Here is an 11,376-nt window from a genome sequence, read left to right as displayed (position 1 = left end):
TGGTGAAACAGAATAGACCCCCAAGAGTTCATTATGGTTGCACATCACATATCTCCTTTCCTTTATTATAGAACAAAGAGATATCCATAAACCCTCTCTTTGGTTTTAGATCAAGAGAATTATCTTTCACAACAATATAGCAGTTAGCAGGAGATTTTATAAAGTAAAAATTATAGTGGGAATTAACTATTTTTAGAAGAGCTAGTGCCAGTTTAGCCTTTAAGTCCAAGAATATGCAATACCCATTAAAATGCTTTTAACTTAGAAGCATTTGAAGGCAATTTGGCAGCTTTTATTTTATAAACTTAATAATGAAGGCCAAATAACAATCAAGATTAGAGTCTATAATTAGAAGTTCAAGGTTATCACTAAACATACTTACATCATTGAGATTCAAACTAGGGCAACAGAATCAATAAATGTTTTGGAGATACTCTCTTAGCTGGGAAACAGTACGTGCTTGAAGCGAGAATCTGTGCACTGGCCTCAGTTTATGTGCATAGGAGCGCCCTGACCCAATGAGGCCTCTTCACAGAAAAAAAATATGAGGGTTTCATTGTGGTTTTCCTCCAACAAGCTGGAAAAATAATAAAAAAACTTTTATGTTTTTTTTTTCTCCTTAAGTTTTCTCCTTAAGTTAAGACGATATTGTATCACCTGCCTCTTGTGTTCTATCTTCTGTCCAAGAGCTCTTGCTTCCTATTGTGGAAAGAGATCAGAAAGGCTTAAGGATGACAATAGGTACAAGTGTCAGCACATTTGTATTAAAATATCAGTGTCAGTTATTGAAGAAAAAAAACCTGATTCTAGCAATGAAAGCCTCCTTACAGTTCACGTAATACCTTAAGGTTGGTGACTCGACACTTCATTCAATACAATCAGCATACATTTTTTTCTTTTCTTAAGATTTTATTTATTTATTAGAGAGAGAGAGAGAGAGAGGGAGAGAGAGGATCTTCAGCAGACTCCCTGAGCTAGGGCTCGATCCCAGAACCCTGAGATCACGACCTGAGCTGAAATCAAGAGTTCGATGTTCAGCCGAAGGAGACACCCAGGCGCCCCTGGCATGCATTTTCTATCTAACACATTTAGGACCTTTATCATCTTGTATCTGGGTCAGGGGGAAAAATCCATCTTAAGGTAATAAGGGCCTAAGAAATGAAGATGACCCGGCATTGTGATAGCACTGACAATAAATCGCTGATCAGAGGCCATTCTTGTTTCAAAAGCTTGCTCCTATGTTTTCAGTCTCCTGAGTTTAATTTCTAGGATAATTAATCAAGTGAAAAGATCTGAAATAATGACCATTGGCAATGGTTTGTATAAAACGGTCAGGCAAGAAATGGAACTGAAATGCAAATTAATGTCCAAAGTTACTAAGATGTCAGTTAAAAATCACAGAAATCAATCACAATGAAAGGCTCAAATTAGATGGTGATTTACCTGGAAACGCTCCACCTACCATTAGTTAAAAGAGATGTTGGATGTGTTTCCTTACCATGCCCGGCTTTTGCTTAGATTTGAATGATGGCGTGTGGTCTCTCCTGATTCCCCATTGTCTCCCTCTGGCTTCTGCTGCTGGCTGACATCCCTGCTGGGCACAGATGTCCTCCAGCCCCCGTTCTCGTCTGGGCCAGCACCTGCCCCCCCCTCCATCACAGGCTTGGATTCAGGTCTCAGTGCCCCTTCCTGCATTCCCAGGACCTCTTTCCATAGATGGAAATCCTGCTAGCAATTACCATGCCACACAGACAACTGTTTTTTAATTTTTTTTAAGATTGTCTGTGAGATTAGAATGTTTCTATTAATTACGGGAACAAATAGCAAAGAGTTGATCAGCTCTCACAGGAAGCAAGCTATTACAACATTTTAAGTAAATTTTTATGTCCAACTTGTTTGCCACTTGGAGAGATCTTATAAATGTCATTAAATTTAATATTACTGCCTTCTTTATCCCCCATGGAAATTTAAGAATTTATGACTTCTTTAATCCAACATTTTCTCCACTTTGCTTTTACAAAAATGAATAAAAATCCAAAGCATATCTAATTAATTCCTTATGAATTTACTGTTCATAAGGACTTTCCAGGAGAATTTTTGAAAATGCAGATTTCATGTCCTCCGAGTTTACGTTTTGTGTAAGGACCAGGGTAATTCAGATGCAGGCACCCCTGTGGAGGAATACTTACCTCATTAGTAGGATTGTGAGGTCAAGATAAATATTATCAGATAATCTGATGCTCTAGTAAATTACGATGCATTGTTTCCTGGCAAAAATTTGAAACTCCTGCCAAGGAAATTGGTCTTAATTAGAATGCTGGCGTGGTGACTATCAGCCATAGAAGAGATTAGAGAGCTCAGTTCTGTAACAAACACAGAAAAGGAATACGCACAGGTGATAAATATTCTAAATAAAGTTAACATCATTAATAAACAGTGAGCAAATTAAAACAATATGCGAGCTATATTCACCCAGTAGTTCATTAGATATTAGAACTCGGTCGTGTCTACTCCTAGGAAAGATGCAAGGACTTGAGTCCCCATCATACTGGTGTAGGAATCGACTATGGCAGAGACTACAGAAAGGCAATTAGCAATATCTACCAAATGCTAAAGACTCACTGAAGCAGAACCTGTGCGTCTATACAAGGAGAAGACAAGAATGAGCATCATTTCACTACTTGGAAAAAAATGCAATACTGGAAGCCGGTCATCAACCAAGAGGAAAATGACCAATAACCAAGGAACATACATGCTATAGAATAGCATGAAACCTTCATAGAAGAATGTAACAAACATCCATATGTTTCATTTCAAATATGCTCCAAGCCATATTTAGTGAATAAAAGAGTTCAAAGCCAATTAATACAGGACCGTCCCATTTATACAAGGATAGAAACACTGAATAGCTCCAAGTAGGCAAGAGAGTGAGTTTAGGGGAGGGAGTGAGAGGAGTTTTAATGTGTTTGGTCTTCAATTTTTTTTTTACAACAAACATATATTCCTGTATCACCTATGAATGAAAAGTAGGTGGAAGAAAATAAGTAACAAATTCCAAAAATAAGCAGATTTTAAAATGCGGCCAATCCTCACTAATTTTTTTAGGAACTGGGAGGGGTTTGCTTAGGGGCTTGCAGTGTTTTAAAAATGTGTTTTCCTCCTGAATTTCAAGGACAGACTCTTCTAAGCTGAGATGCGTTAATAAATAAAATGAAGTGTATCAATAAAAAGTTTGATCCATGGAAAGTCAATTCTAGATAAAGATGTATCATTGTCAGAGCATTTTTACCTATAGGAATGATGGGTAAAATGTGTGCCTAGAGATCTGAAGAGGGCAAGGAAACCTACAACTCTGAACATATCATGTTCTGTTGGAATATTATGGCTGCCTGTTACATTTTCTTTCTTCATTTTGGTTTTTATTGCTAAATGGTGTTTATCCAATAACTTAAAAAGTAGCTCGGCTCAGAATTCTAATTTCCTTAAGACCATTTGAAAACAGTGATTTGAGCCTGAATTTTTCTTGCTTTCAGAAATCCCACAAACTAGGAGTGCCTGACTGGCTCGGTTGGCTGGCTTGATCTTGGGGTTATAGTTTTGAGTCTCACATTGCACGTAGACATCATTTAAAATCTTTTTTTTTTTAAAGAAAGAAATCTCAGAAACTAAAAAAGTCACCTTAAATGCAATAAGAAACACCTCGATCATTCAGAGTTACAAAGTCTGAATCGGTAAAACCTAATAGTTTCACTACACTTTGCATCATCATTCCTTTTTTTAAAAAATAAATTTATTTTTTATTGGTGTTCAATTTGCCAACATACAGAATAACACCCAGTGCTCATCCTGTCAAGTGCCTCTCTCAGTGCCCGCCACCCAGTGATCGAAGATTTGATTTTAAGTCATTGCTCGTTCTCAGGACAGAGGCAAGCTGTACTCTCATCCTATATTCATTGGTGGATTTCACGTTCTAATATTTAGAATCAGCATCAGAAACAGGTACCATGCTCTCCGGGTACACTTCACATTCCAGTTTGTAAAATCTGTTTGCATAACTGGAGGAGCAGCTGGCAGATAGTGTTCGGGCATCTTCTGCACTCTAGGGTACATACGTATCCTATGGTATTTCCATTAGGTAAGCCCAAGCCCAGTCTATACTAAAAGTAAATGCAGAGATCCCTGGGTGGCGCAGCGGTTTGGCGCCTGCCTTTGGCCCAGGGCGCGATCCTGGAGACCCGGGATCGAATCCCACATCGGGCTCCCGGTGCATGGAGGCTGCTTCTCCCTCTCCCTCTGCCTATGTCTCTGCCTCTCTCTCTTTCTCTCTCTGTGACTGTCATAAATAAATAAAAATCTAAAAAAAATTAAAGTAAATGCAACAAATTGATTTAACACATTCCACTGGTTGCCTGCGTGGGCAATCCATCCTGCGGTGCGCTCTCCCTGAAAAGCAGAACCAACCCAATTATTCATGAACGCTATGCCACAGATAGCAGAGGTCAACAAAGAAACCAGTATCAAATCCCACTTCCTAGAACAGTCATGAACTTTGCAGCACACTGGAATCGCCTGGGGAGATTCAAAACCTCCCAGTGCCCAGGAGTCACCCACCCCATACCGACCACATCAGAATTCCCTGTGGCTGGGACACGCGCGTCAGTAGTTTCTAGAACAGCCCAAGTGACCAAGAGTGGGCACCAGAGTCCTGAAGAGCACTGAAGGCTTTCAAATCCAAACAGCCGGAGAAGGTAGTGACGACATCACTTTGGATGAACACGGCAGTTGGTATTTTGTTTAAAAAGGAAAAAGAAAAAAAAAAAAAAACCACAAGCTTTAGTGTACTAAATGAACGCCCGCACTCCTTAAGATTTTGACACCTGTGCCTTGCACTGGGCATGGGATCATTAGAAGTTGGAACACCTGTGTGTGTTTTCCTCCCCTCAAATGAGATCAAGGTTCAATTATTTAGAGACCAGAGTCCACAGACTCGGAAGACGCGAGGGAGCAGCTTAGGCAGGTGCTTTGCTGTTTTTCTTTCGAACTTACTCAACTTTCTACCTGTTCTGATGCCTCCTGCGGCAGGTGTGTGGCCGCGAGCAGCCACTGAGCCAGGCTCCCACAGCGGTGGACTATGGATCTGCTGCTGCTTTTTTTTTTTTTTTTTTTTTTAAAGAAATAGACCTAGAAGGTCTTATGGCCATGAGAGATGTTTAAATATGTGCCATTAGAACAGATTTCAGCCAGTTGTTTCTTTCTTTCTTTCTTTTTTCTTTTTTAAGACCACAAGCTTTTCCAAAGTTCAGTGGCTTTTAAGTGTTCCTTTAGGTGTAGAAACCACTGGTTTTGTTGTTTGTTTCTGTTTGTTTTGTGGAAGAGTTGGAGAGTGGAGTGAGGGGTCTGGGGATAAGCCTAGAATTGTGTGCTCACACCTGAAGCTCCGCAAGGGGGCTTCTTTTTTGTCAAGATGGGGGGCACCCTTGCCTTCCCCAGGAGAGGAGGAGGAGGCCAGGAGAATGACCCTCCTAACCCTTCCGTTCTCACTTTCCACTCAAATTGGCTACAACTGATTTTGCTTGAGGCGTGATCAAGAACTAGTGAAATGTAGAGGGGATAAAATCCCAGAAGGGAAAACCCAGGACTTGGGAGGGGTGGCGGGAGTCGGGACTAGCAGGCCTGGCTGTGCCCACCCTCTTCCTCCTCTTCCTCCCTTGTGGTCTCAGGCCTGGACTCCAGAGCACCAGCCTCTAGTCTCCCAGCCGTGTCCCCACCTCCCTGCAGGGACCTGGGAAGTCTTCAGCCCTCTGTGGGCTTGTTCTCCTTGTCGGTGAACTTGCTTGGGTCGGGCCGCGTGAGCTAACTCATTGAAGGCACTGGCTGGGGTTGGTCTGGAGGAGCAGAAAGTGAACAGGGCACTTTACGTTCGCTGTTATGAAATTACTTCAGTCTGTGGGCAGTTCTCCTAACTAGCTATTTGCAATAATCAGCGGTGGTCTTGGATGCTGAGTGGGTTTAGGTCCTAGAGCTTTTTACTTTTGCATCCAAATGACCCTGAGGGAAAGTGTCAACTTGTTGCTTGTGTTCTCCAGCTCATCCTGGGCTTTGTACCATGTGGCTAGGATGACGTGCTGGCACATACATCTTCCTATGACCTCTTTGAGTCAGTATAAAAACTTAGGTGTTAGAAATACCTTACGGGGGGATCCCTGGGTGGCGCAGTGGTTTGGCGCCTGCCTTTGGCCCAGGGCGCGATCCTGGAGACCCGGGATCGAATCCCACATCAGGCTCCCGGTGCATGGAGCCTGCTTCTCCCTCTGCCTGTGTCTCTGCCTCTCTCTCTCTCTCTCTCTCTCTCTCTCTCTCTCTCTCTGTGACTATCATAAATAAATAAAAAAATTAAAAAAAAAAGGAATACCTTACGTGGTTTAAGGACTCTTTGTTGAGGGTTGGGTCTCTGGCCCGAAGGTGAGTTTGGACTTCCTGTTTTAAAAGTCTGTTGAAAATGCCTGAAGACTAGTCTTTCAGCTTGGTTGTTTTTTTTGTTTGTTTGTTTTTAATGTTTGTAAACTACATTTGGTGTCCTCCCTATTAGGGGATACCTACAGACTGGAGTTGCTTTGGTTTCAGCACCACTCAGTGATAGGTTAATCCAGATGAATCTAGTTGAAAAAAGCAACTTCTCATCATCCAAGAAACAGTTTAATGGAATCAATCAGTGGCCATGATTATAAATTCTGAAGCCTCAAGGTCAGCTGACACATCTTTCCTTCTCATCTGCTCCTTCCCCAGTTTTTCTAACTGAAGTGTAATGGACATACCATTACTTTCAGGTGTCCAACATCATGAGTCTATATTTGTATATATTGCAAAGTGGTCACCATAGGTCCGAGGGACATCCAGCACCATATGTAGTTACCTTATATAGTTTTTATTCTCATGATGAGAACTTTTAAGAACCACTCTTAGCAACTTTCAAATACGCAGCCCAGTATTATCTATAGTCACACACACACCTCCCCAGACCCACTAATCTGTTACCTGAATCCATGAGCTCTTCCGTCACTGCTTTTAAGATGCCACATATAAGTGAGATCATATATAGTTGTCATTCGCTGACTTCTTTCGCTTAGCATAACGCCCTCGAAGTTCATTCAAATTTCTACAAATGGCAAGGTTTCATTCTTTTTTTATGGTTGAATAATATTCCATCATGTGTATGTGTATGTGTATTTATCCACACAACCACTAAATGGACACTCAGCTGGCTTCCATAGCTTGGCTTGTTATAAATCGGCTACGAACATGGAGTACATCTATATTTTTGAGTCAGTGTTTTCATTTTCTTTGGATAAATCCCTATTAATGGAATTGCTGGATCAAAAGGTAATTCTATTTTTAATTCTTTGAGGACCCTCCATACTGTTTTCCACAGTGGTGGCACCAACTTGCGTTCCCACCGACAGTGCATGAGGGTTCTTTTTTCTCCACATCCTCATTGACACTTGTTATTTCTTGTCTTCTGATAATAGTCATTCTGACAGGTGTGAGATGGTATCTCATTATGGTTTTGGAACGCATTTCTCTGATGATTAGAGATGTTGAGCACCTTTTCCCATCATAGTCTCTTGTGATCCTTTGTATTTCTGTGGTATCAGTTGTAATGTTGCCTCTTTCATTTCTGATTTTATTTCTTTGAGTCCTCTTTTTTTTTGTTTGCTTCTTAGTCTAGCGAAAGGTTTCTCAATTTTATCTTAAAAAAAGCTCTTAGTATCATTTTTTTCCTTCTATTTTTAAGTTCCTATGGTTTAGAAGCCACTAATTTATGAACTCTATGCCTTGGGAAGAAAATATTGTGAAGTCAGCATACAGCAATATTAATAACAGTATTAGTGTGTGCATTCCCTCTCCGGGCATAAATTTCTCCAATACAAAGTCATTTGACTGGTACTTCACTAGAGCTTTTTATGATGGTTCTCTTCAGCTAATAAATAATGATCATGTTAAATCCATTTTAAACCCTGCCTTTCAACTAAGTTCTATAGTTCATCCTCAATTCGGCTATGTTTTGAGGGACTAGAGATGGGAGGGATTAAAAAAATCCACGTATTATTACTTTTTCAAATTTCCCTTTCAGTGGTTAACTTGCTATCAAAACCTCTATTGAAATTAGTCTCTGTCTTGGGTCTTGACACCCAGGTTATGAAAGACTCCCAACACAAGAAATACCCTAGGCATTCCCCTCACTGCAATCCTTTACAGGCAAGCCCAGGAAAGTCAAGGTCTAAACTCCAGTTTCAGAGTCCAGGTCTTTCACAAATCCATTCCAAGATTAAGGTGCAAACATCAATACTTCTGCTACTTCACCTGAAGTAGACCCAAGCTCATGGTGGTGGCTCCCAAACTTGTTCCCATTGGAACTTAGGTGACTCTAAAGTGGATACCACACCCTAGATTGTTCAGTCACAATTCCTAGCGGTGGGTCACAGGCATTTGTAGTTCATGAAGCTCCTCAGGGGATCTCATTGTGAAGACAAAATTTGGGAACCACTCATGAATGGCATCCACTGACCTCAAGCTAGATGAGGCTATTGCCTGAGTTTCAATCTAAGTGGTGAAAATATCACTTCACCTCCCTCTGGAAAGGGATATTCTCTAATAATGAAAATATCTGTTTTATGGTCAACCTATGGAACAAGGGAGGCCAGAGAGCTGTCTCTGGTTACTTTATCTCAAATGAATGTCAACTACAAGAAAATAAAATTTCTTTTTATGAAAGTTTGGAAAGGTCAAGCCATCCATCAAGGTCTTAAAGCCATCTAGTCTTTATATAGGACAAATAGCAAAATGCATGAGATTATTTTATGAAAGAAAATATTTTAATATATGTTTAACACTGTGATTATTCCTGTTTTTGATTTAAATTTGTATTTATGTAATTAAGCAATAAGAACAAATGTAAGTCAGGAAATAATTTTTGTTTAAATTTTAGGAGTTAATTTTCTTAGCTAATTCTTTGTAACTCAATAATAAAGCTCTCATCACATTTAAATAGTCCCGTTATGGAAAAATATGTAATTACTGAATCTTTTGGTATATTTATGAATATTATGAATAATGGCATATCCATGCAAGTGAAAAATAGCAGAAGGCTTTACTGATTCATTCAACAAGTCCTTAGTGAGCAAATACTGTACTGCAAGCCCGGAACTGAGTGCTGCGGATAGGAAGATGAGAAAGATTTTTGTACTCTGGAAGCTCACGGTTGAATAGGGAATACCTCCATTTATTAAATATCAAAATAGTTTATTAGCATTGGAATAAGATCTATGAAAAAAGAACTTAGGAGAGCGCATGAACCATCTGATGCAGTGGTACTAAGTGACGGGTCTGGGAAGACTTCCTTCTAGAAGCTGGGACTTTGAGACAAAAATTGGTCTTAGGAGAGAATGGGGGTGTCTCCCGTGAGGTGTTACATCTGTTTCAGTTTCTCTCATCTGAGTGTAAAATTCAGCAAAATGAGTTTTCTCAAAGGCATATCTGCAAATGTATAAAGTTTACTGTAACACCTGAAAAAAGTTATTTTTATCACCACTGTCCTAAAGTGGGCTTTGGGGCCATGAGTATCCAGATCCCCATCATTGGTCTGCTTCTTGATGACTGTAGGATGTTAAGGACCTGTGTTTACCTCTCAGTATCTCCTTGTGTCCTTGCTTTGTTGGTATTCCGAACATTTACATAGACTGCAGGGGTCATTGAAAGAACCACCTGGGAATATAGATTTACCCATGCTCAAGTACTGGTGTGTGACTATTTAACCAGTACTTTCTTTCCACATGCCTGCTATATGGCTATTTCATTGGGAGAAAAGCATTTTGATTAAAGGACTTGTAGTGGCGGGTTCCAAAATTAGAGGTACAGCATCAATCAGTGGAAGAGCTTTGAAAAATGCAGATGGATAGGCCCAGTCCCGGGAGATTTTGATTCAGTACATTGTGAAAGGCTCAGTTATCTGCATTTTAAATGTTTCAGATGGTGAGCTGGGTGGGTGTAGGCACTACTTCTCTAAGAAAGCTGGAAAATTCTCCTCCCTCTTAAAGTGTACTCAAGAGTATAAATAAAACTAAAATTCAACCCCTTGACTTCTCAAACCTAAAGTAATGTAGAAAATCCCTTCCAGGGATCCCTGGGTGGCGCAGCGGTTTGGCGCCTGCCTTTGGCCCAGGGCGCGATCCTGGAGACCCGGGATCGAGTCCCACATCAGGCTCCCGGTGCATGGAGCCTGCTTCTCCCTCTGCCTGTGTCTCTGCCTCTCTCTCTCTCTATCTCTGTGTGACTATCATAAATAAATAAGAAATTAAAAAAAAAATCCCTTCCTGATGGCAGGGGACACCTGAGCACTGCAGTGTGACCACAGCATCCTGAATTAACAAGCGCACTGAACTAGCTTCCACCCAAGGACACGCGGAGAACTCCTCCACCCGGGAGTCCATGCACGATGGAGGAGAATGGCCATGTAGCAAACCCTTCCTTTGTGCCAGGCTTTGTCCAAAGAACTAAAACCATGGACAAGTTGAAACCTTACTCCAAGTCCCACCTCGAGGTTGCGAGACCATCATCAATTTTTTTTTTTATGCTCGAAGAGAAATATTCCTTTGAACCCCGAATTTAGGTATCTTTCTCGCATGCACCTCTGCTACTTTTAGCTCTTTAGGATGAATCCATGGTTGAATTATGCCAGCTTTCTTTTCTTCTAGAAGTTGAAACAACTCAACTCTCATTTGTTAACAAACAGCAAATGGTAACCATTAATGGAGGTGTCACCACCCAAGGGCAAGGTTTAAGGATTTGAAGGCTGGACTTCTAGGCAACTATAATCAAAATGCAAAAGCACTTGTGAAGCACAGTACACGTTGTGTATATATATAGGTCGCTTGATAACTGGCCTCAAATGCAAGACTCTTATAATGTAGTTTGCAGTATATTACGGTGCAGCAGGCATGCCCTTGTAGGAGGGAATAGCATAAAAATCAAGCCGGGACTTCAAACTTTCCTGGTAATTAGCTCATTAAACTCTCAAATCAAGAAAGAGCTGATACTGGGGCGCCTGGGTGGCCGTCAGTGAAGCGTCTGCTTTGGGCTCAGGTCATGATCTCAGGGTCCTGGGATGGAGCCCCATGTCAGGCTCCCTGCTCAGTGGGGAGTCTGCTTCTCCCTCTGTGCCCCCCATCCTATCTTGTTCTCTCAAATAAAATCATTTTTTAAAAGATTTTATTTTTTTATTCATAAGAGACACGCACAGAGAGAGAAACAGAGACATAGGCAGAGGGAGAAGCAGGCTCCACGCGGGGAGCCTGATATGGGACTCGATCCCCAGGACTC

This window comes from Nyctereutes procyonoides, unplaced genomic scaffold (assembly GCF_905146905.1).
Source record: "Nyctereutes procyonoides isolate TBG_1078 unplaced genomic scaffold, NYPRO_anot_genome, whole genome shotgun sequence".
Lineage (NCBI taxonomy): Eukaryota > Metazoa > Chordata > Mammalia > Carnivora > Canidae > Nyctereutes > Nyctereutes procyonoides.
Note: the sequence above shows the minus strand (reverse complement) of the source record.